We start from the raw sequence: 24380 nt of genomic DNA on the forward strand, positions 1-24380 counted from the left end.
TTATAGTAGTTTAATCCATCCTTTTTGCCTCATTTTGTGGAATATTCCTTGCTAAATTGTGTCACAGCTTATCAATGCTTGCATCTAAACTTACTAGGATAGCTTCATCCCCTGTATTACCCTATCAAAATCAATATGCATTTATACATCACCAAAAAAATAAAAGCCAATATTTTCTAAATAAAGACTTTACATTCATATTTAGCCCCCACAAACCCTGGCATGTTCTTCAGAGATGCTCTGCCCCCTGCAAATTCAACAAACATCAGCTCAATAGCAAGCGGAGGCAGGGGAATGCTAAGAGCTTCCCACCCAACATCTCTACCCACGTCTCCTACTGGACAAATGACTGCTGGGTTTTTTTAATCAAGCCCCCGCAGAGAGCTGCAGGTGTCAGGTCCGCTGTGCCCCAGCACCAATTTGTACAAAACCTCCCCCAAAATACCCTGTGCTCTGGCTCGGGTGTTGTTTGAAGCCACACTAAAGCACAAAGCCCCACAAAAGACGGCCAGATCTTTTAATCCCAAAGTATGTACAAACAACAGGAAGGATGGGTTTGAGCTAAGACAGAGGAATTAATGAGAACCCTAGATTTTGGATAAGCTTGAGATGTTTTCTGTCAAGGGTATTTTACTGACCTGTTTTTGTTTATTTATCTTGACACTCAACTTTTTTGGTGCCACTTACAAACTGGTAACAGAATCCAACATGAAAATAAATAGGTAAAGGGTCATGTAAATGTGTCTGAGAAAAACAACTCCTTGGTTTGGGAGCACTGGGCATGTGGGGATATTAATGAAAAGCAATTGTCATAGAAAAAAGAAAATTTATCTAAGGTAACTATGATACAGAACTAATTAGGTTAGTTCTTTAAAATACATATAGTTAGGCAGTGGGTGCTTATGCCACCCTCAAAAAAATTCTGGGTAAATCAAATCAGAAAGTCAAAGCAGTATGTTAGTAATTAATACTCTTCAGACTCTCCAGAAGATTAATAAATTAAAAAATACAGTTGTCTATCAGAATCACAAATACTGAATATTATCATGTCAGTTTTCTGAAAAGGGACCAGGGAAGGTGGGTCAGGAAGACTAATTTGTGGGTTGCCCAGATCCTGAAAGGGCTCTGATGGATCTAAAAACTGCAGCATTTTTCCTATTTCTACGTGCCAGAGTGGGAAAAGGAAAAAAACCCTGGAGGAGACCATGGACACAAACTCACAGAGTTTTACTTCTTACATAGGGTGTTTCTGGACAGTAGATTTTGAGGATGCACATTTTGAGCAGCCAGGTTGAGACTCCTTGAACGGGCCTGATTTTGTAAGGTGTTGGGATCATACCCTCTGAGGTGGAATCTTGTAGGCACCCAAAAATGTAATGATTGAACATACTGGTCAACAGGTTTCCAATTTTAGTACAGGCAAGCTATATTCATTAGACATATTAAACTGCTACTGCTTATATGACTTTTGTGCAATTTTCAGCTGATACTGCCTTAGAGCTGACTCTCAACTTCTGGCCAAATAACACACTCAGCACGGCAAAACCTTCTTCCTAAAAGGCCCTTTCTTGGTCTTAGTCACCGTTACAACTGCACCAACAACCTAGCACCAAGACTCAGTCCTGCTGCCGTATCTGATTCCCACCCATGAGTCCTCCCAACCATTGCCCACCCATGAGTGCTCCCAACCTTCCAACCCAGGATTCTACTCAAGGAATGGAAGGAGAACAAATCTGAGCTTTGAAAGGTTTTGAAGGGGCCTCTTACTTTAGCATCTCTTGCCTACCGTTATTTTTCTTTTCCTGGGCTCTAATCTCATTCAAAATACTGCAAGTCCTTCTTCCAACATCCAAATTATATTCCTCTAGTCCTTGCTGGAGTGCCCAATCGCACAGAGCTTTCATTTCACTTGACCTCCTCCTCATCGGCACCTCTCTCCCTGCCCTTCCTGCGGTCCACATCTTCATCTTTATGTATTTCAGCCCATTTCTTTCACAGCTAATTCCACCTGGCCTCACCACAATTCTTCTTGCTTGAATCAACCTGTCCTTCCCCATTCTCTAACAACGCTCTTCCTCTTAAATCCTCCTTTTCTAACACAAATCAACTCATCCGTGTGCTTCGCCCTTCTAACCAAATTATTTCTGTCTGTTTAGACTGAAAGCACTGTGCAAAGCAGTCAAAGCACGTAAGTGCTTACTTAGGACATATGCAAATAAAAATAATTAAACAAAATAAAAATAAAAACAAGCCTCTTGCTTTTAGCCAGCCATGTATAAGGTAGCAATACATTCTCAGGCACATACGGTGCCATTATACAAAGTCATCTGAAGAAGCGCTTTGGCAAATGTTGCGCATATTCTTGATATGGCTGATTTGTATTTTAGCAACACAAGCTTGGTTTCATCTATAGAAAACCAGTCCAAGAACAATATGAGCAAAATCAAGAATTCCTACAGCTTTGCAATGGTGTGGTGGCACGTGCAAAGGAATACTATTTGAATTAAAATCACAAAAGAGAAAAGCAGTAAAGCAAGCGGGTTCAGTCTGTCTTTACTAGCTTTAGAATGACCTCACTGCTTCTTCTGGACTTGCATTTGCAAGATTCAATTCAATGGCTGAGCTCTAGCAAGCTGTTGGAAGCCAGACTCTCTTGAAGGGGATCCTTCTGATGGAGAGAACAATAATTTGTTGGCATCTTCTTAAATTCTAGCTTCAAAGCCCTGTTTATTCTGGTCAAAGAATTTCCAGAGTGCCTTTAAAATAGGTAACAAATATGTCTATCCCACCTTTGCAGTCGCAAATGAATAAAAAAAAAAATGCAACTAGTGTAACAACCCAGATTTGGGCTTAGAACTTGGATCTTTTTGGTTTTAGACTTTTCTCCCAAGAGAAAGTGACTCTGGACAGAATACTGTATTTTCAGAGGCAATACCAAAGTTCAGTGATGAAAGCTAATTTAATATCTCAGATAGATTTCACTGAAACCTAAGCATCACATAGGTTTTTGAGCATACTTCTTAAGACATAGCTGCTTCAGGCTACAAGAAAATTAAAGCAAAACACAGAAATTAATTCCTAGCCGGAAGAGTTGACCAGAGTACCTTAACTATTCTTACATTTTCTTCTCCTCAGCAGAAAACCGGAGCTGAAACCCAGCATAAAAATGAAACCGAGAAAACCCGAATAGAAACGCAGGCTGCAGAAATACAGCTGTACAACCTGCCAAGGTCGAGATAACCAGACAGCAAAGCTAATAGTTATAAGGGTCTTGTGCGTGAAGGGGAAATAAAAGGTTATAACTAAGGCATCGAGGTCCCAGTTTGGCATCAAAGTCTGAGAAAGTCGGCAGTCAAAAAACCAACAGTGTTAAAGCTGAGAAATTACTGCTGGGAACACTCATATACCAGCAAGCCACAAATATGTACTTCAAGACCTTTGGCAAATGGGGATAAAGGCTCAGCTTCGATGAATTATAAATGTTACAAAATTTAGAGGATTTGTCATGCTAACTAGACTGTTGTTTTATAAAGTAACACTGGGCCCCTAAGGTACTTCTCTACGGAGTGAGAGCTGCTTTATCACCTCTTGAATAACCCCCCAGTCCCCTAGTACACCATTTTCCTATGTAAAAAAAATACCAGTCTAAACTAGTAAGGGGTTGCATCCTTAGTGATGCAGGGATGTCCATGGGGATGCAGAGTGCATGCCAGGCTTGCGACCCAAACGTGTTTATCAGAGGACAGTTAACTGCTCCAATAAGAGGTTTCTTCCTAGGAAAATAAGGGACAAAATAAAAATAAGGGATTAAAAAAAAGAAGTGTCTTGTTTTTTCTTCTTTTTTGGCACATGCAAAACATCCAAAATTAAACATTGAAGGTTTCCTTAAGACGAATTAATTCTTCCATTAATATTCATGGATCTGATTTCAGTATCTGTCCTGTACATAGCTTAACTCCTATAAGCATTTAAATACTTGTAAAATAAAGGCTCCAATTCTTTCCAGTGAAGCTTAACTCTGAACTCAAAGCCACACCATTACATTTACAGAAAGAATGTGTCAGGCAGGAAAAAAAAATACAAAAAAGGGAAAGCTCCAATTAGCTTTCTCAGGGAAAGAAGAACAGGTCCTTAACCAAAATGTTTTAATAGGAAACAAACCCAAAATATGTATAAGCAAGAGAAAGTCATGTACATATTACATAAACTCAAATTTCCCTTAAATTTACTTCATCAATGCCAAGCCAAGCCCAACAGGAGGAAGGAAAACAAAAAAAATAATTAGAGAGCCAGCCCAATTAGTATTTCGAAGTCCCTGGAGCATTTCTTAACTGCTGTAAGCCTGCAGAGTGTCAGCGGAGCATTTCCAGCACCTCAGACCAGTCCATCCTCTGAACCCTCAACCTTTATTTCTCTGTAACTCCTTTTTTTTTTCCCCTTGCAAATTCTACATAATGCCAACTTGTTAACTCTCGGATCCTTGCCTCAGACAACTGCCAGCTTCTGGTCTATTGTACAGTGTCAAATAAGAGTTTTCAGGATCAGGAGCACCCTTATTTTTAACAATACCTGGGATTTTTTTTTTCTCAAATAATTTTTGTGATTAACACAAAATTAAGGAGCTGAACTAATAGTTGTTGGTTTTGGGTTTTTTTAAATGTAACTGGTTTGTTACAAACTAATACAGCATACTAGAAAACTTTTGCAACAAGCAGAGCTGTGTAATCATCTGTTTTCCTTTATAATCCTCATTTTCTCACTAAGAACTTAAAGAGATCACATTGACTTCAACTAAATAACATTGGAAAGGGCTAGGTCTCACCTGTGAGAGCTACAGCCCATCCAGGCAACTCTTTCCCTTCATGTTTCTATATCACATAACATCATGTAACATTAGGAAGGCTGGAGAGAATGGGTTTAAATAGCATTTTTGATAGATTAAGGGGTCAAAACATGGCTTTTGAAATGAATGCAACTCTAAAGAGATTTAAAACAATTTCTAGGCTAGATCTGTGAAACTAGCGTGAAGGTTTCTGGCCATCGACAAGCCAAGAGCCATCCCAGTGACACCAGTGACTTGCCCGGGCTCCTGGTGCAGCCCTGTTTTAGGAAGCAGTGATGGGAAGAGGCTGTCAGGTCTCATTTCTGACTTACCTCCAACCCAGGATCTCCAAAATGAGCCATTTATGATACGTGGTCGCTGGCTCTGCTTCCCTGCGTGGCTGGCCAGGTAGATCAGCAGAAAATAAAGTATTACTCCCAAAGCATGGGAGACCCATACAATCTCTCAGCCACTTTTAAACATGAAGTAAAATATATCAACTTAGATCAGTACGGACAGATAAGTACTGCTGCCTCCCCCCCATATAAACCAACACATTGATTTAAAAGCAATTCAGACAATGCAGACAGAATAGAAGCCTTGAATTTATCTTGATTTTAGGAAGAGCAAGAACTTCAACATCTGAACTGGGATCAGGTAGTGAACACTGCATCTTGCTCCCATCCTTAAGCTCTCCATTGCCATCAACATTACCGTCATCTTCAAGTACTTCAGGTTTTAATACTTAGGGTGAAAGCCTAAGCACGTCTAGAATATAGCTGGAAGTAGAAAGACATACTAAATTTACACTACTGGAGTAAAACAACAGAAATCAGATTTCTTAGAAAAATGTTACTCAAGTATAAATGAAAGCTGTTTGGCGGGTCCAAACTAGATGTAGATATAATGAATATCCAATGTACCTCGAGCACACTGAAATCTAGGTATCAAACAGTCAGAGCCCTTTATTAACTGTTACCGTCCCACCAAACTATCAATTCCCCTTAGAAAAAATATAAAATTGAAATCAAGTTGTTTAAAAAAACCAAACCAAACCCTAAACAAGGCCAGTTTCAATGCAACACCACAGCCAGATTTTAATCCAATGCTGTACTGCTCTGTGTCTAAATGGCCTTCACGTGTTTAGGTTAAAATCAATGTCAGCATACAGAGAAGCTTAAATCTTTCACAAAGTATCTTTTCCAACCTAAATTAACACAAGTCCTGGAAGCTCTTCCTCCCTTTGAAGTCCTCCTATGTGGCTCATCAGCACAACAAATGCCTCTCTCCTGGAGATCCCCATGTTGCCTGGTAATAGCAGCTTCTATAAAAAACCTTTTTTCCCCCTTTCTTCTATTGCCAATTTTACTTAAAGCTAAGAAAAAATCCTAGTGCCAAGGGGAAAAAAATGTATACTCAGTGGGTTTGATAGGGTAAGACACTGATAAGCCTCCCTGATGTGCTCAACATACCCTACAGAAGAACTAGCAGAGGCGCAGAGCACCCCATGATCGAGTCAGATTATGCTCTAAAAAAAGCCAATATCCTGCTTTATGAAGTCCTCCGTCCCATGTAGAATGCCAATGTGCTGCCCCAGCCTTGAGTGGAGAAACACCCCATGTAATTAAAGGTCTCTTAAGAAGTTATTGGATTTTTATGAGACCAATCTTGCGTTGAATATTGACAAAATTAGAAACAGTGAGGCATCAGCTGCAACAACAAATTTTGACAATAACTGCTTTTTCAAGTCACTGTGCTCCCCAACACCAAAACTGTAAGTCCTCACCAACCCAAACCTCCCACTGATTCAAGACCAAATGAATGGGCTTGTCTGTGCACATGTACAAACCCGATCAGGTGCTCTCAGCGATCACCCAATACCATCCCTCTCAGAAAAGTTGTGTGCAATTAATTTCCACCACTAGCCATTACACAAGTGTAGCACCACACACTGCATTTGCTTTCTCCTTCTTTTCTCCTTTGTTTGCAATGGTGACATCATGGCTGGAACAAGGTGTGGGTGTCCGAAATCTGAATTTCTGTGCCTCATCCTTCCCAGAGAGGTTTCCATCACAACCCTCCACAGTGCACAGAAAGGACTCACAGCTCATAAACTCACAGTATTCCACTAACGGGAGGAAAAACCAGCTTTCTTACTTCCCAACACTATACCCAAAAAGCCAAATCTTTGTTTAGTGGGAACAACCAAAGCAGAGCAGCTCCGACGGACACCCCTGCAAGGGTGGCCAGATGCACACACAAGAGCTGGGTACTGGGCAGGACCTAGCCTTGTGCCACCATCATCTGTGCCAACCACAAGAGCTTCAGATGCCTCGCCCCACTTTCAGCACTCTTCGCGTGCCACCACATTGCGACAAAGTCCTCCTCCACAGCACTCTAAGGCACACCTTGCCCACCGCACAGAAAACAGGAGCTTTGCAACTTCAGACATCCACGTTTGGGTGAAGGCTTTGGTCCACCAACCCTTCTTTGTCAGTAGCCAACTTCACCTGGAGCTTCTGTTCCTGACCACCATCAAAGACTGAGAAGTTTTTAAAGCCTGACCAAGTGTTGACACAGGCTTCATGGAGAAACCTCGATGCTGGAGACAAACCCAATGGTTAAACTTCAGAAAACCTCATTTTTCCTCCAGCTGGCTGCCTTTGACTGCTGTGTTTATACTGAGAACATTTGGAAAAGGGTGGAAAATAGACTGTGTGTTTGGAGTGCTACGTAACCCACGTCAGCTGTGGCACCAAGAGGCCAAAACCCTGCCAAAGGTCATGTCAGGGGAGCAGAAACACAAAGGTGTCTTTGAAATGAGGACTTTTACTCCCTGCAGCCAGGTTTGCAGCACATAAACCACTGAGAGTAACACAGGTTTGATGACAGAGCTCAATGTATAATCCATCTCCCCCAAGGTGTTTGTTTTGTGGTTGTTTTTTTTTTAAAAATACATCTAAACATGTTATTTTGCTGGTGGTTAAAAAAAAATATTCACAGAACCATCAGCAAAACTCTAAACATAAGCAGCAGCCCTCAAAACACTTTTGTTTCTCTTCTGGACTTTCTGCCTTAAACTTTTTTTCAAGTCTGAAATGACAACAGCAATGCTAACAAAATAGAATTTAAAAAAAAAAAAGTTAGTTTGAAAAACACTGCAAACCCAAGCAAGTTAATGTTGGTCTTCTGTACTGAATTCCTTAGGAATCATAAAACTTTGTTTCCCTGGTTTTACTATGTGTCACACTCCCATGAATTATCTAAAAATGCTGCTCCTTGAAACAGCCGAAGGGCAAAATTATCACACTGTGGTCCTCCCCTTATTTATCCTGTGAATCAAAGCGCAGCAGGTGGGTCTGATTTTTGACACTCAAGATGTCTCAATACCCCTCCAAACAGCAGCTTAATTAAAGTTAAGCAAGTGGGAAATTACAATGAGAAAGACGCACAGTTGATGGGAAGCGAGGGTTAACTCATGCCTTTTAATTCAACACCATTACGGAGGACAGAGTTGGGAAAGCAGATGAGGAAGGATAAACCCAACAGACAGGGAATGCAGGGAACGCCTGCCACCATATGCTGGGAGATGAGGAAGCGCAGACTGGCCCATTTTTGGGTATCGCAGCAGGAATTAGCACGTTATTAGCACACCTCCGTCATCCCAAATGGTTGTGAACTTGAGCTGGAAACCTGTGGATGACTCTACGGCAACCTGGGTTGCAAACCCTGATCTTCAGATTCACCTGGCTCTAACTGAGCTACAGTCTTCTGCAGGAGATTTTTCTTTTTCTCACTCATGGATTACAAACTTACTCTTCCTTCTTAAAAATCAAGCTCTTTGAATTCAAACTAGGTATTTGAATATATATTTTAAATTCAAAGCTATTTTGTAATAGTTGCAGGAGACTGTCGCCTTGGTAAAGCCTTGCGGTGAACATTTTGTACTGCACTGGTTCACTGTGGCTTCTTAATGGACTGTGACAGCAATGAGAAAACAACATGCTCCTGGGCACGTTTTGGATAGTCTGGGTGTCTTCTCTAATTGTGGTGTCTTCTGCAGTTTACAGGTCACTTCTGAGTCCCACAAAAGCATCCCCTGAACAGTAATAGTCTTAATGCACCTAAAGGGACTATTTGCATGTGGATGCTCAGGTCCAGCATATGGAATAATACAAATCACTCTAAACAGGGGGTTTATCTGTCCTCGACTGAGGTTGTCTTTGCATGCTCATGAGAAAGTAGTTAAGAATCTGATAATAAAACAAGCTACAGATCAAACAAGGAGCAACTGGTATACTAAGAAATGCCTTTTCCTTAGACTAAAAAAAAAAGTTGGTGGCATACCTCCTAATATCAAGATACAATATGTGCTTCTGAGAACGTGGTCACATTGATTGCTCCAGGTGAGAGGAATATAACAGGATGTATGGTAGCAAAGTGGTATACATTCAATAATTATTTCATTGGAGCAAAAGCAAGTACAGCCTACACCTACTCCACTGGCTACAAAACAAAATGAATATAACAGCAGTCCTACGACAGACCACTGCTAGTTCTGAAATGTAAAAATGCAGTAAGTGTTCCTAATTTGAAGTTCTTTGGTTAAATGATTGCTTTAATTTCCTGGTTGTTTCTCTGGGGGTTTGGCACTACTGTTCCATGAATCTGAAATTTCACCATGCTGTGCAGAGAGCCAGCGGGGAGGGAGCGTGCAACACGGGCAGGGATGGAGCTGGGGCTGGTAACCTCCTTCTCTTCCTTTTTCTCTAAACCTCCTCCAATTTCAGTGTCCCACAGACATACATCCCTGAATTGGGCTGGAACCGGTCCTCTCCCATATGTGGTACTGGGCTGTACCCACCAACACTGCTGGGGACAAGGCAAGATAGGTGATGGAAATAAGGTTATAGAAATGGAAGTTGTGGAAGACAGAAACTCAACGTACACAGTTTAGAGCAAAAGACAAATCTCCAAACTGTGGTTTATCCAATGCTGACCAGAGGTCTGTGAAAAAGGCTGAATTTTCACCATGAATTCAAGACTTCTGCATTGACCTGTAAATATGACATTACAGTTGTGATCATTCAGGAGCTTCCTGAAGGTTGACTTCTCGCATGGAAAGAAGTGGCAGCACCACAGCCTGGCATTTTCATGACCCATAGTGCACAGCTGCTCAGTTCAGTTTCCTTTTACACCATAAAAGTTAAGGTCTTAATACCAGAACGTCCAACCGTAACACAACTCTCCTCACGGTAATAAACAGTGGATAAATAGGATCAACTTGTAACTTTTGTGAGATACATACTCAAACAAGATTTATTAGGCTTGATGCTGAACAAACATGTCTCATCAAAGAAGTCCCCCAAACCAAGCAATACTAAAGAAAAGAGCACGAAGTAGGGATAAACTTCAGTAGTATCATCTTCTAGTCACGAAAAACACAACATTGTCTTTTTAGCTCTGATTTTATCATTTTTCTTCTAGATTCCACTGGACTTCAAGCTAGTGCTCATCAAGTGCAATTTTCAGGGATACATAAAAGGCAATACAATGTATAAGGAACCGTATTTGGAAAATGTTGGCTCAGGTTCCTGCATTCAAAAGGGAAGACACATGCATGAGATGAGATGGAAGGAGCTTTTGGCCCTTTCCTTTTCCCACTCCTGAGCGTCCTCCTCACCACCCAAGGCAGTGGGCGGCACTGTTACAGGAGGAAATGCCTTTTCTGTGCTCCCCATGCCTTTTTCAAATGAACAATTTTCTGCTGGGGATTCTTCTCTCTTCTGTACTCCTCAAAAGGCTGTGAAAAGTCCTGTGGTGAAAGAAGGCTCCTCTCTCCCCTCCCATATAATCATAAGGTTTGCTTAACTCCTCCTTTGCTGGAACCTTCTTATCCGGCATGACTAAAAATTTCTCAGCCAGGATGCAAGTCCTGCTGTCACCTTCAAGTTTCTTTCCCAGCCTACTCTTAAAACCAACAGTTTTGAGCAAACCTGAGCATGTTCAGGGACTCTTGAATGCCCACGGGATTGGCTGAATAGTAGAAGCTATCCTGTGTAGATGAAGATTTGTTGAGCTTCAAAGATTTTTATACGGCCACCTCTACGACAAAAGGATGTTGCAGAATATCAAGTAGATGATGAGACATCTAAAGACTGAGCCAGGATGATTTGAACTGGATGAGTCCATTAAGTTTTGTAATGAGGACCTGAGATACGGTTTTGATTCCTAAATGCACCGTGCACTTTTAAGGGAGAAAGAGGAGGAAAGAGAATCTAAAAAAAGCATTATTTAGTTTAATGCATTATTGCTAAAGAAATTTCCTGCCTTAATTTGTTCTAAAGTAGACACAAGGCATTAGAAACCAGATTTTAATTCTCAATCCATCCCCACTGTTACTGTAATGCATTCTGACAACCATTTTTGGAGAGTAATCAGGCTTCCTAAGCTGCAAACAGCCTGGGAGGCCACCACCTCTCAGCTACTTTTTCTCCGCGGTGCCGAGGCAAACATCTGTTTCTCTGTTTCTGCCTGGAAAACAGCTCGAGTTGTAAAACGCTGTCACCAGCTGGTGCAGGGGCCACCACTGTCCTGACCCTCGAGCCTGACATAGTCCCTGCCACCCCCCACCCCGGTCAGTGACAACCTCCTTGAGTAGGAGCACATAGGGCAGAGGTTCAGGAGATGCCCAAGCTGTGCCTACAAGAAAACTTGTAGGAATATAGCAGAAGCTCAGAAGTGCTAATTTTTGGAGGCAGGTCATCTATCCACATACATACGTAGCAAAGATCGACATGAAAATGTAAGAGGAGAAAGAGGAGATGAAGTGGGTGGCAGTGGGTGAAAAGGATGACTGGAGATCCTGATGCTCTTGGAGAAAGACCAGATGTAAAGATGTTTGAGGGATGAAAAAGGGCAAAAGGAAGGATGAGGGGATCAGAGAAGGAAGCTCAGCCCTGCCACCACACATTGATTTGGTATCATGAGAGGCCACCAGAAGAGATCAACTGCAGAAGTGGTGTCAGTGGGGGAGAGCTTCATTTCCTTAAGTGCAAAGAAACAGGAAAAGAGAAATAAAAGTAGATTAATGGGCAGGATGATCTGAGAAGAAACAGGAATCTCAGGCGGATGAGAAATGGAGGGAGGATGCTGAAAAAGCTGAAAAGTTAAAAGATATACAGATGGGGATGAAGAGGGCAAAAGGTTAAGACAAACCTCAAACACAAAGAGGGAGAACTCAAGGAGAGGTAGTTCAAGGATTAAGTGAGCACAGAGATGATACAGGTGGGTGAGAGCAGTACACTGGGACAGGCTAAGGAGAAATGGGAGAAGAGCTGTAGCAAAGAGGGTTGCTCAGGAAGATGAGAGAGGAACCAATATGGAAAAAAATAGGATTTATTCCCATGAGAGATGACGGTGATAATAAGACAGCAAATTAGTCAGGTGAAAGTTGATAGCAGTATTAGGCTACAAATCAAGCTGTCAATGAATTGGGATAGAAAAACCAACACTTTGCTTGCTAGCTAAAATAATAACTGATTCACAGATAATTGATGTGAAATGGGGAGAATTAACTGAGCAGTAAGTAATTAGAAAAAGGATACCTAGGCAGAGTGGAATTAATTAATCAGTTACGCTGACTAAAAATTAGCAAACAGTAAAATCAAGTAAAATAAAAAAAAAAAAAGAAAAATTATATGGCAAGTTGCATGGAGTTGAAGCTGACTTGGGGCGGGGCGGGTAGGGATCAAAATGCTAGTTGAAAATTGGAAGTATTAACACGAGACAAAAGTTTGCATGCCCATGACCAGTTGCACTCATTTAGTTTTGAGCATAAGCTTTTGTAGGATTGAAATTTCTCATTGAACAACCCCAGCCCCATGACATTTCCAGCCTACTTTGAACATTAACATGTTCCTGTGACTCAGATTGCTTCATTTCAATAGACTGTTTGGGAAGGCAAAGATGCTTTGTTTTTTAAATCCAAAGATTGAAAGGTCTCCCTCAGCAACATGACAGCGTATCAACTTCGAGAGTTTTGTTTTGAGGAAATACAACCAGAAACAATATCACACTATGTCACTGCACCATAAAGCGTCTCTCCAATAGCAAGCAACTTAAGTATGCGGGTTTTTAATTAGATTTCATTGAAATGCAAGAAAAGTAGCTGCTCTTCTCTCCTCCTTTTCTGAATAGCTCTGATTTGTTTTTCTCTTTATAATGGAAGAATGTGTGTGGAACACTAATTTCCCTCCGTAAATCCAAAGACCGGTTCCACAACTATTAAAATGGCAATCAATTCCTTGCAAAAATGAAATTGGAAGTGAACAATGTAAATCACCGTATTTGTTTCATATATTTTTCTTAATTTGCTCTAAATTTTGTATGCTTATTCAGACAAGTTATTTGCATTGCCATGAAGATCCAAACTAATTTACTAATCTATCATGAGGAATAAAAAAAAAGCATATTAACTGAATATATTCAGCCACTCTTCAAATAACCTGTAATGAAATATATTTTCTTTTTGCAATCTGAATCAAAGAGGAGACTCTACCTTGCCATATGCAAATGCTCTTCTTTAAATTGTCTCTAGAAACTGACTTTACTGGAAGCAAAATTATGAAAAGCATTTGATTTAGCCAGCCTCTACAGAGTTTTACTGAAACAGGTAATTTGCCCAACTCAAACGCCTGAATTCACCAGTTGCTTCTAGTTTGGCAACTTCAGGGGTTTGTGTAGGTGACAACCAGTTCTGACTCAACACGTAAGCCTTGCAGCACCAGATGAATTAAACACTATCACAGCTTATACTCCCCTTTTATACCTCCATGGATTTTGGCTGCTGCTAGAAAATATTCTCCTCTTCCCTTGATTTCTCTCATTAACTGCACAAAGGAAAAAAAAAGCAGAGTTTATCAGCCTGCATGCATACAAATGCAGACTCCGCTCCATCTGCCAACAAGTGCTCTGGATTACAAGGAATTTTGGAAGTGAATTACACTGAAGAAACCAAGATAAAATGTTTGCCTGAAATATATTTATTAAAGCAGCAAGTGAACTTCTATTCTGAGTGTGTAATGAAATGGGAGAACCTGAAAGCTCTATTATTTTAAATATCACTAACAACTTTTCTCAATGGAAACAGAAGTTGCCTTGAGCTATGAACCCTAACGTGGGCTGCAACTGTCTTCTTGACAACAGAACTTGCCAAATTAAGATAAAAACTATATTTTAATATAGAAATGCAAAATATGCTCCCCTAAGTACAGAATTCAGTATTACTGTTAATATAGACTTATTACTGTTAAAATAGGCTCATGCAACTCCAGCCATGTCAATTTGAACCTTGCTATGAAGTTGTACAAAGAAAATTTTACTGGACCTTGCTACTGCCTACAACTTATTCCAGGCTTTCATACAACTAGTAATGAAACATGAAGCCATAAGAAAAAAAACCCCACAAACTATTATGAATACAGAACGTGGTAAAAGTTTAGATTACTAAAGATAAAGCATGTCAAGAATTAACCCTGCAACAGTAACATCTTCATCAATCTCTCATGCAATGACCAGACACATAAATATTTGACTGACTACATCTATTTTGCACTTTAAAACAGCTTTTTTGAGTTTATCTTAATATCAGTCCTGAAAAGAAAACCAGACTGACACTGGGAAATGTAATCTAGGTCAGATTTTTGGCACAAGACACAGCACTGCTAACGGGACAGCTGACTTTTTCCTTACCGGGCAAGGACAGCACATTGATCCAGAGATTACTTCACTAGGGTCTTTTTGAATGCCAAAGCACAGAGAATTGTATCTTTTGTGGCTTTCTCTGCAAGGAATTTGGAAAATTACAATTTGGATTTACAAGCGGACAAGCACAGGGTCGAGTCTTATTGCAACAGAGACAGGATCGCCTGTCGTCACAGTTAATAAACCCCACTCCTACACAGCGAAGGAAAACCTTCACCCTGGTAAAAGAATAGCGTAAAACTACATGCTGGTAACAGCCACATTATTTATGTTTCCTTGTCTCTTATGGTGGACAGAAATCAGAAGGCACAGAAGGAAGAGAGCACATCTGTTCCACTGATGCCCCGACTTAGGACATCAGCATTTTCCACTGTAGTAGTATCATAAGTTTTCTCAGCAATGAGCTATTTTTTGCACTTGTCTTTTCTATGAATTACCAATACAGTCAGCTATTTTCATTTTATATTAATTTTGAGATAACCGAGAGTCTTATTTTTCAGCACAAGTGTAATGTTGAATGGAGGAAGGGTATCTGAAGGACACAGATCTCCAGCAAGAAATCCCTTCTTGCCTGTTTTCCATGACTTTCTGGTGAAGAACCAAAGCCAGACTTGGTTGATCCCAAGAAGCCTGCGGCCAAGCAGGAAGCTGAGTTTCAGCCCTTCCCAACATAGCTGCCTTTCGGGGGGGATTTTCCCCATTTGGGACCTCCTGACACCCCAGCTGTGCACTGGGACCCAACTGGGGGAAATTCAAGGGTGAACACCGAAGCAGCCTGTCCGTGCTACGGCCCCTGAGCATACGGCAGTGTGACAGCAGCTAATATTTCATTCTGATGGTAGGCATCTGCTACCAAAGCTGCCTGCTGCTGATGGAGAATCAAATGACTCGAGAAGGGGATCAAAGTGCTCTTTAGTGCATCTAGCTGGAAGCTTTGGGGAGATGCTAACCTGATCCGGTGTGCTCTGACCCTTTGCCTCCCATCTGCTGTGTAATACCAGGGACAACGAGCATTTACCCATTGCAAAGCTGGGTTTTCTTCTTGTCCACAATGCACCTCTGAAATCCAACTACAAGTAATCTTATGTAAAAAAATGCTTTCAGGCAAAATAGCCAACTTCTTCGCTGTCTCTCATGTTTGCAAAACTCTTCTGTTTTTTTAAAAAGAGAATAGCATGAGTTTTGCTGTCATGCTGGCAAGTTAAGTCTGAGTACTTTTAGTATTTCCAGTTGATACAAAGCAATGAAGGAGTGACCTGAGCTGCCTTTCAATGGTGCAAAGAAAAACTGTAAATCCCACCTGGAGGTCTTGGTGGGCATGTACTACAGGACCAGGCTTTGCTATCACCTTTCCAAACACCTCACCAGTGAGGGAGGCAAAGCAGCCAAGGAGAGGGCATCACAGCATTAAACTATGTCAGTCCCAATTCCTTGTGCTATATCATCCTTAGGCTATGGGCTACGCCAGCAATTCAGGTTGCCTAAATAGCTATTAGGCTGCTTAAAATTGTACCACAGAGTATATGAACCTGGACTCTGCTCCAAGGTCAGGAAGATGAGGTTAAACACACCTTGCCATACACTATAGAGTATTGCATTATGCGCAGTCCAGAATGATACGCATCTCTCTCTTCTGTATTTTCTTTTGAGTTCTTGGAGAAATACACATTTTCTCGTCCAAGTAATGCATGTTAGAGACTAATTTCTCTGCTATCATACTTAATTTCTATACATTTTGATCATGAGGTTTTTTTGATGAAAGCCCACACCTCGATTTCATTCCAGATACCCGTTATCAATGCCAGCTGGCACGGCACTGGTGCTACCTTCAGCTCCACAATACAGGCAAGGGTATCTGCCAGGAACCAGCAAGTTATGGAGCCCGTCCCAGTCTAACCCTTCCTTCAGGGTAAAGACAGATCTATTATGGGGATGTTCCAAAAAAGGTACCAAAGACAGATTTGTTACAGGAATGCTCTACGAAGAGGTTCACCTCCAAGCTTAAGTCATACAACTTCTGGTGGTCTCCTGTGACAATGTTTTGAGTGTCTTATGACAATGAGTTTCATCCCTATTCTACTACTACAGGGTCTGAAGCCACATACTCAAAAAACTTGTGTGTGATCCCCAAACGCAGTCCCATGCTCTTATTTCCATAATCCCTGAAGACTTCAAATGAGAGGCAGAAGTTCCAAGCTGTGCTCAACTCCCTGGAAGCTCTGAAGATTAGGAACACATTGTTGAATTTCACAGCTTCTTAGGGTCAGAAGGAATCATCTGAATTGGCTAATCCTCAGAAACACACAAAGCCAAAACCAAAACCACCTTCATCTAACCTGACAAACCATACACAGTCAAATAAAAAAAGCTTCTGCTCCAGAAAAACATCTCATTTCCACCGAAAGGCGGCATGGGAGGAGGACTTAGTCATTACCAAGCAGTCTGTCCTAGTGGCTGGTAAAATTTCTTGTATCAGCAGGTAGCCCTGCAATCACCCATTACTGCTTCTGGCCTCATGTCCCTCGCGAGCCCCATCTGGCAGACAGGATCTGACCCCTATGGCGGTAAGAAATTCCACTTTGGGAAGCTCCATGGGAAATTCCCTCTTAAGGAGTACAGAAAGCCATGAGGTATTAAAAATGTAAATAAGAAAACTTATCTCAGATAGTGTTTTGCTGCATTCTGCGCAGTATGGAAATAAGGCCATTTCAATTTTACCACATCAGTAACTCCATTTCTAATGTGTTTCTCCCTTCCTCCAGTGGCTTAGTCTTGTGGTGATCTATCAAGATATCCAACGCCCACTATTTCATGGATTAAGGGTGAAATAGCTTTCTGCTATCACAAAGACACTTTTCAATTACTACTATTACAACTTGGAGATACTGCAAATACCGCACCAACAGCAGGAAATAAGAAGGTAGTTTAAATCTATCCCCAAGACCTTAATTGAATGTTTAATAATACACAGGCACAAAAATGAAAGCTACTCAAGTGAGTGTGAGCAAGTTCATTTCCCAAGGAAAATAAACTCCCTGAAAAAAGAAACACCTGCCAGCTGGGGTGTATTTTGAGAAGCCACTAAGGCTTGGGGAGGGGAGGAGGATTTCCCCATTTTAATGCTTGATCTTTTGCCTAGCACAAAGCTGGGATGTAATGACTGGCTCCATTGCTAGAGGGTCGTCTTCAGCTGGTGCAGGAAGACTCAAAGCTTGATGCCCCAGTACAGAGCAGAGGGCCAGCATTCAAAGCTTGGTGGCCATTCCTTGGGTGGCCACAGGTGTCTCCACGACCACATTTACTGTTCTCTTCATTTTCCCTCATTAATCACTTGCTCATGAGGCTACAGCCTGCAAGCCAGGCTTGTTCAAAATGCCAGTAGGTGTCACTGTGGGCAATGGTATAGGAGAAACCAGCGGAATAAAGTTTTAATCAAAAGGAAAAAACCCCATCAAGTTAATTAATATTTGTTTTTTTTAATATAATTGCTAATTATATTTTTCTGCTTTTACAGATAAAAGTGCATTGTCTGCACCTCACAGATAAAAGGAGCTTTATTAGAAACAATTCACTTATTCTGCTTCAGACCATTCAGGGCTAGAGAGTAGAAATCACAGAATATTTTCAGGTAAGCACAAGGTTGGATTTTGTTTCTTTGCTTCCCTGCCATCAAAATCAGCCTATATATGTATGTACATACGTATGTGGGTTAAAGTCAGGGATTTTTGGAAACTGCTATTAAAATAAACTCACCGAAGGTGATGCTCAGCAGACCAGACACACGCACGTTCTCCCTCCAGGCTCCCCGGGAAGCCAGCACAGCAAAGCCGAGCCCTCAGCCTCCTCCTGCCCTGTGCCTGCACAAAGCCGTGGCACCAAGCAAGTACCTCAGCAACAGGCAGATCCATCCGGTAAATCATGAGGTGTCAGAAAAGCTCCTTTTTAATTTTGATATCAGGCCCTGGAGACACTCCATGCAAACCAGACTGCTAGTCCTGAGTGGAGGTGGCAGATGCAGGAGGAACCAGGACTGTTACAGAGGTTCATGGTTTGGTTTTTTTTCATAGATATAGTTCTTTAACATTATACAGCTTTGTTTTACCTTAAAATCTGTAGTTAAAGCACTATTATTATTATTAAAAAAGGGATCATTTGCTATACAAATCTGTACCCTGCCCACCACACTGGAGCAAGACGGTGCCATACCTTGCTGCTGATACTTAACGTCACTAGAGACAAATGGACTTTCAGAAGAGTATTTCTTATCTAATGTCTGATCTAGATTTTCTAGTTCAATTTTAAACTTACTGAGATAGAAAGGGAAATATCCCAGCAGTGTTTTTGGCCCAGAGGCACCACCGCCCGTGTCCCAAAGACAGCAGCAGCCTTGGCTCCGCGTGCTGCTGGGGAGAGGGGCTTGAGCTGAGCCACATCGGCTGTGGAGGAAACTGCCAAATGCACACATTTCAATTATATTTCAGTTTGAATTGAATACATTGTATTTGCTCAATATAAGAAGTGAAGGGCAACCACCAACCCATTGGCCCTGACCTGTCTGCAGGCAAAAGCAGCAAATAAAATGCACAGAAAAACAGAATCCACGTGCGCTTTGCCTGAATGTATGCTGCAAAGCCTCTTAAAATTGGAAATAGTAAAATAATGGATATGGGAAAATTAAGCACATGGCTGGATCACAGAGGAGATATTTACTTGGATCTCCTGAGCTGCACCCTGTGACCTCACTGTTGTCCCACCTGCTATAAAAAAAAAATTCACATCCATCTCGCATGTATCCAGAAGAGAGTCTGTAAATCTGCCAATGCAAATGATAAATTATGGATTTACTTAAATCCCTTTTTTCATATCTATGAAACCCTGGAATATATCTAAGATTACCAACAAAAAGATAATTTCATGATTTGTTTTGTGGGGTTTTTGTGGTTTTGTTTTTTTTCTTCCTTTTATAGCTGTGACAGACTGTCTGAAGAATCCGCTTACAGAGAGCATAAAAATATATTCCAGATAGCCCAGAGCTGGGTTTAATCCAACCTGTCAAAGAGCAAACACTTATGCCCAAAAACCTGCATAACCTGAGAGCAGCGATGGTAAGTGTGGCAGCTTTATAAACTAGCATCTTACCAACTACTTACTGCAGAAAGCTTTAGCGTCCACTCAACCCACTGTTACTGAAAATAATAAAAATAAAATACCGGAGCTCAAAGCAGCGTTTTGGCAATTTTTTTTTCTGTTCTGCCGAAAACTTTTCCACAATGCTGCCTTCACCATGTGCCTTGACGACAACCACATCCTTGCTGGAGTGGCTTTTTCTACCCACTGATCTGGCTGAGAGGTGTTTATTAACAAGAGAGGGATGCCTAATGCAGGAGAACAGCATAATAAGCTGGAAAGGACAATACTACTCAAGAGGCAGCTGAAAAACGGGCAACTATAAAACCCTCATGGAGGATACCTAAGAAAAAATGATCACAATACAAACACAGCACTTGAAAATCCAGGCTCCAGCATTGGCTTTTGCATCTTCATCGCTAGGTGCTGTCAAACAGACAGGACAGCTAATATTCGATGCTAATGAGTAGACTGTGGCTTCTCCAGGTGGCTCCACAACAGCATGGCAAGCTACTGCGCTGCGTTAGCAGCTGAGAAAATCTCTCTTTACAACCCCAAACTCCTACCCTTCCGAGTAGCCTTTAGGATTCTTGTGGAGATTTACATTAATACATATATCCACATGCTTTGCATGGCTGTAAGAGATGTAATTCTCCAGCTGGGGTGCTTTGACCAAACTTCAGTATATTTTATAGTCTGCACTGGAAAAAGAAATAACGCTGATCCCGTCTTTGTGGTTTAGGAAATAAGCCCAGAGAAAAGGGCAGCAGTACTTCTGACAGTAAATTAAATAATAATAAACTCCTACTGTCTCCAGAGGAATCCAGCTCCCCGTGGAAAGCCTCCGGAAAAAGATCCCTCTGAAGCCACTGGGATTTTCAGTGTAAACGCAAGTTACTTCTTGAGAGGTTTTAAAATTCATTTCATAAAAATCAGTTAGAAAGAGAACATAATTCCCTGACTGCAAAGCAAATTTGGCAAAAGCCCCCTGCGACCAGCAGGTTTGCATTGCTCATCGGCTGCACCCACGGCAAACACCCAACAGGTCCCACCGTGAGAAGACCTGAAGCAGTTATCCATGCTGAGCAGGTAGAAGTCAGGGAAACGGCTTCCCATGTGTTCATTACAGGGATTTTATTGGAGAAAAGAGGTTGTTGATGGTAAAGGACATGAAGGAGGGGACGAGGAAGAAAAGGCAATAGATTTTTTGTGGAGAAAGGGCAAGAGAAAGACCCAGCTGACCCACAGGGCTGGTGGATGAAACAAGACCTGTCCCAGTGAAGCTGCAAGGGCAGCAGCTAAGATTTTAAAAGCCAGGGGTGGACTTAGCCAAGACCTTGGCAGGGAAAGGGGTGCATCAGGAACAGGAGAGTATTTCTTGCTAAACTGGAGGCACAGCAAACCCCGTGATGCCAATGCCCACGGACCTTGTACGTCCCTTGCGGCCTGGGGATGGGATATGAAGCAGAAAGGGAGCCCAAGAAAGATGAACAAGCCTTAAAGAATTTCAAGACTAACCTTTAACATGTTTTGCCAGGCTTGCCAAGGTAGAAATATTAAGCTATTTCTAAAGAAAACATTCCTGTGATAAGCAGAACACAAGTGTCATTTATTTTAGAGATACACAGGAAAAAAACCAAAAAGGATAATTACTTCCAGCACTAAAGGATCACCCTAGTTGTACACAAAAATATTCACATCCAGGGTCTAAGGTACTTCTTTGCATATAGTGGTTTTAATCACTGTTTCATCGGTACCATTAAGTAGTCTCTGCCCTTTACACTGAGCAGAGGCTGCGATCCACGTCAGCCTGCTTAAGCCAAAGGGAGAGGTCCTGCCCCACCGCCTCTCCCCACGTCTGCTCCATAGCACCAGCCTGAGCCTTCAACTGCCTCTGCCACGAGGCAGAGAAGTAATCCCTTGCTTTAGTAGGTTTGTTGAAGGTGGAATCAATCCCTAGTTCCCACTGACACCAATGGTTCAAACCAGAGCTTACCTACCACCAGCAAGGAGCCCAAGTAAACTAGAAAAGGAAAACTGGCATTCAGAGGAGTTTCTCAGCACAAATCCTGCTATTTTTAATAAAAGTCTTATTTTTTTGCCTGTAAAATCCAGCCACGTCTCAGCAAAGGTCTGCAGGGACCCAAACTCAGCAACCCTTGCACAAGTGAGGTTTCCCCCTGACCATGTAGGGTTTTTTTTTCTCTGTGTGTGTGTGTGTGGTGGTGGTGTTTTCTGGGTTGTGTTTTTTTTTTTCTGCCCCGCCAAGCCACATACTGTATAACTCATTCAAAGTCTTAGACATATGGATGCTGAACCTCTTCCCTACATTCATTATGATATCCACATTTTGGAAAGGACAGAGATACTGCCATCTCCCCATACATTCCTAATAATCCCATCTTTATACTAAAGCCTATGTCAGTATTTTTAGAAAGTTCCCTATTTACAAACCCTTCTATGCTGTTTTTCTGAACAAGTCTATATGCTCTGTCAGTATACATAGCTCCAGCATTTCCTGCATTACACACTCTTCTAGAAAAGCAATACAATTGAGAAAAAAGGAGCCAATCAGTCAAGGACTTGATTACACCTTGACTTTCCAGCACCTTGATTTTAACCAGTGGCACTCTATTCTCCTCAACCATGGTCATATTAACCAGATAAATATTCAGTGACATTTATCTTGGGTATTCATGAATTCCATTTTCCATTCCACCCTGCCTCCCATTTTGCCATCCCCATTATTCATACAAGACATTATTTGGTTGATTTTTATTTGCAGAGACCCAGTGTTGCCTGGCCCAAAGGCAGCTTTCTGCCCTGCTCCCACCAAACAAAAGAAGCGCGGTGGGATGCACCTTGGGTGCCAGATCCCAAACAAGTAGAAGAAAAAAAAAAAAACCCCAGGAAAAAAAAAAGTGCCCCGTATCAGCATTGTCTCATTTAGTTTTTCTGGGTTTCATTTCCGCTAGGATGGAGTGGCCATGGAAACCATCAAAATAATCAAATGCATATTTTAGTAGGATGGGAGAGTTAAATGGCTTATTCAATTTGGTTGCAAATTTTGTTTTTAACAGACAACTTGTCCTGTTGTCCTTCAACTCACTTTCAAATGAAATTAACAGCCCCAAATCCAAATAAAAGACTGCTCTAGTTAGACCAAACCATTCACCTGATAAATTTTGAGTTTGTTTGCAAGCTACTTCATCAGGCAATAATTTTCTAATAAATTCTCCATTACTTAGATGAAGAGCTTGCTAGATCCTTGTCAATCTTACTCTGAGCCCATAAGCTCTGCTTGTGCATTGAGGGTCTCAATTTCACAATCTCAAGGGATACTCCAAGTGTCCTCTTAACCCACAAAGCTTTTCTTCATCTGCATCACCTTCTAACAGTAAGTTTTGCAGATCTATTTCCTGCTGTGTGGAGAAACACCTCCTTCATTTCTACCACTGCAAAACAGAGCAATCAGGATAGCTATTGCAATACGCACATGGATGACAATGTTCCTGACAAGCATCTGCAGGGACCAGGGAGTATTTAACTCCTTTCTTCTGCTCTGACAACTTAAGCGTGAGCTTCTTTGTAATTGCCTTTAAATGGTCAGCGCCCACAATAAAGAAAATCAAATGGAAAACTTAAAGTGACACCTTTTATCCCAATGCAAGTGCTAGAGCAGCTTCTAGAGTAAGCATCACTACACAGTCATATCATCATCTACAGAGGAATAATCACACTTCTCTCTTTCTCCCCAGTATCTTTTAAAATTAGATTTAGCCAATTCATCTGCGTTTCGTACCCTGATAAAAACTGAAAGAAGCAGAGATATTTTCCCATTAGATCAGTACTCTTTGTTTCTCACACTGGAAGAAATTGCTTTTAATTCTTTGAACAGCTGTGATTTGTGGTGGAAAATACAGCATAGGTGCACTATACATATATTCCTACGCTACACATATTCCACAGGTTTAAAGGCCAGAAAAAGTTTATCAATGATGTAAGAAGAGGATACTGTTCTATTCCATTGCTCTAGACATTGCAGCTGGGAACATTATTGTACTCTTGCATGTAATTTTTTCCAACTGCATTTTATTTTCTAATGTGCTTTTATTTTTTTGCTGTAGACCCAAAAAGCTTTTTTCCTGGAGCACCTGCAAAAACAAAGCTATGTTTTCATGAATGTCATTTGAAAAATTTATGTAAGTACAAATCAAGTTAAAATTTTGTCCATATATGATTGAATCAATTGTGACTGAATCCATTTTGTTGCATCCATAGGCAGCACTTCTCTAACTATACCACATAGCTCCTTCGATAAATATACCTCAACAGAGTGCTACCTTTAATCAAGAAAGATAAATAATCAAATAAAAAGAATTTTTTGCCTAACCAAAACATTTCACTCTTCTCTATTTCTAATTCCCCCTCAAATCTAGTTTGTGCCTCTAAATCAGATCAATACCTGCTGCCAACCAGCTTTGGTCCAGGCAGAACCTACCATTACTGTCACGACCCAGATTGGACAGACCAGGGAGTTGTGTTTAATTCAAAATTCCCTCGGGCTAAATTAAGGTGAAATGACACCGAACGATCAGTTAAAGATTTTATTCATGACAGAAGCAAACGGAACTGGGGAGGTGTGGTAGTAAGTGGCAGGTTTCTC

General features: G+C 41.3%; 1 protein-coding gene across 2 annotated transcripts in view; it reads right to left on the minus strand.

The window, feature by feature from the left end:
* PRKG1 (protein kinase cGMP-dependent 1) overlaps positions 1-24380 on the minus strand; it is a 525032-nt gene that overhangs the window by 135416 nt on the left and 365236 nt on the right. The gene's annotated exons all lie outside the window — the stretch shown is intronic.

This window comes from Buteo buteo, chromosome 4 (assembly GCF_964188355.1).
Source record: "Buteo buteo chromosome 4, bButBut1.hap1.1, whole genome shotgun sequence".
Classification (NCBI taxonomy): domain Eukaryota; kingdom Metazoa; phylum Chordata; class Aves; order Accipitriformes; family Accipitridae; genus Buteo; species Buteo buteo.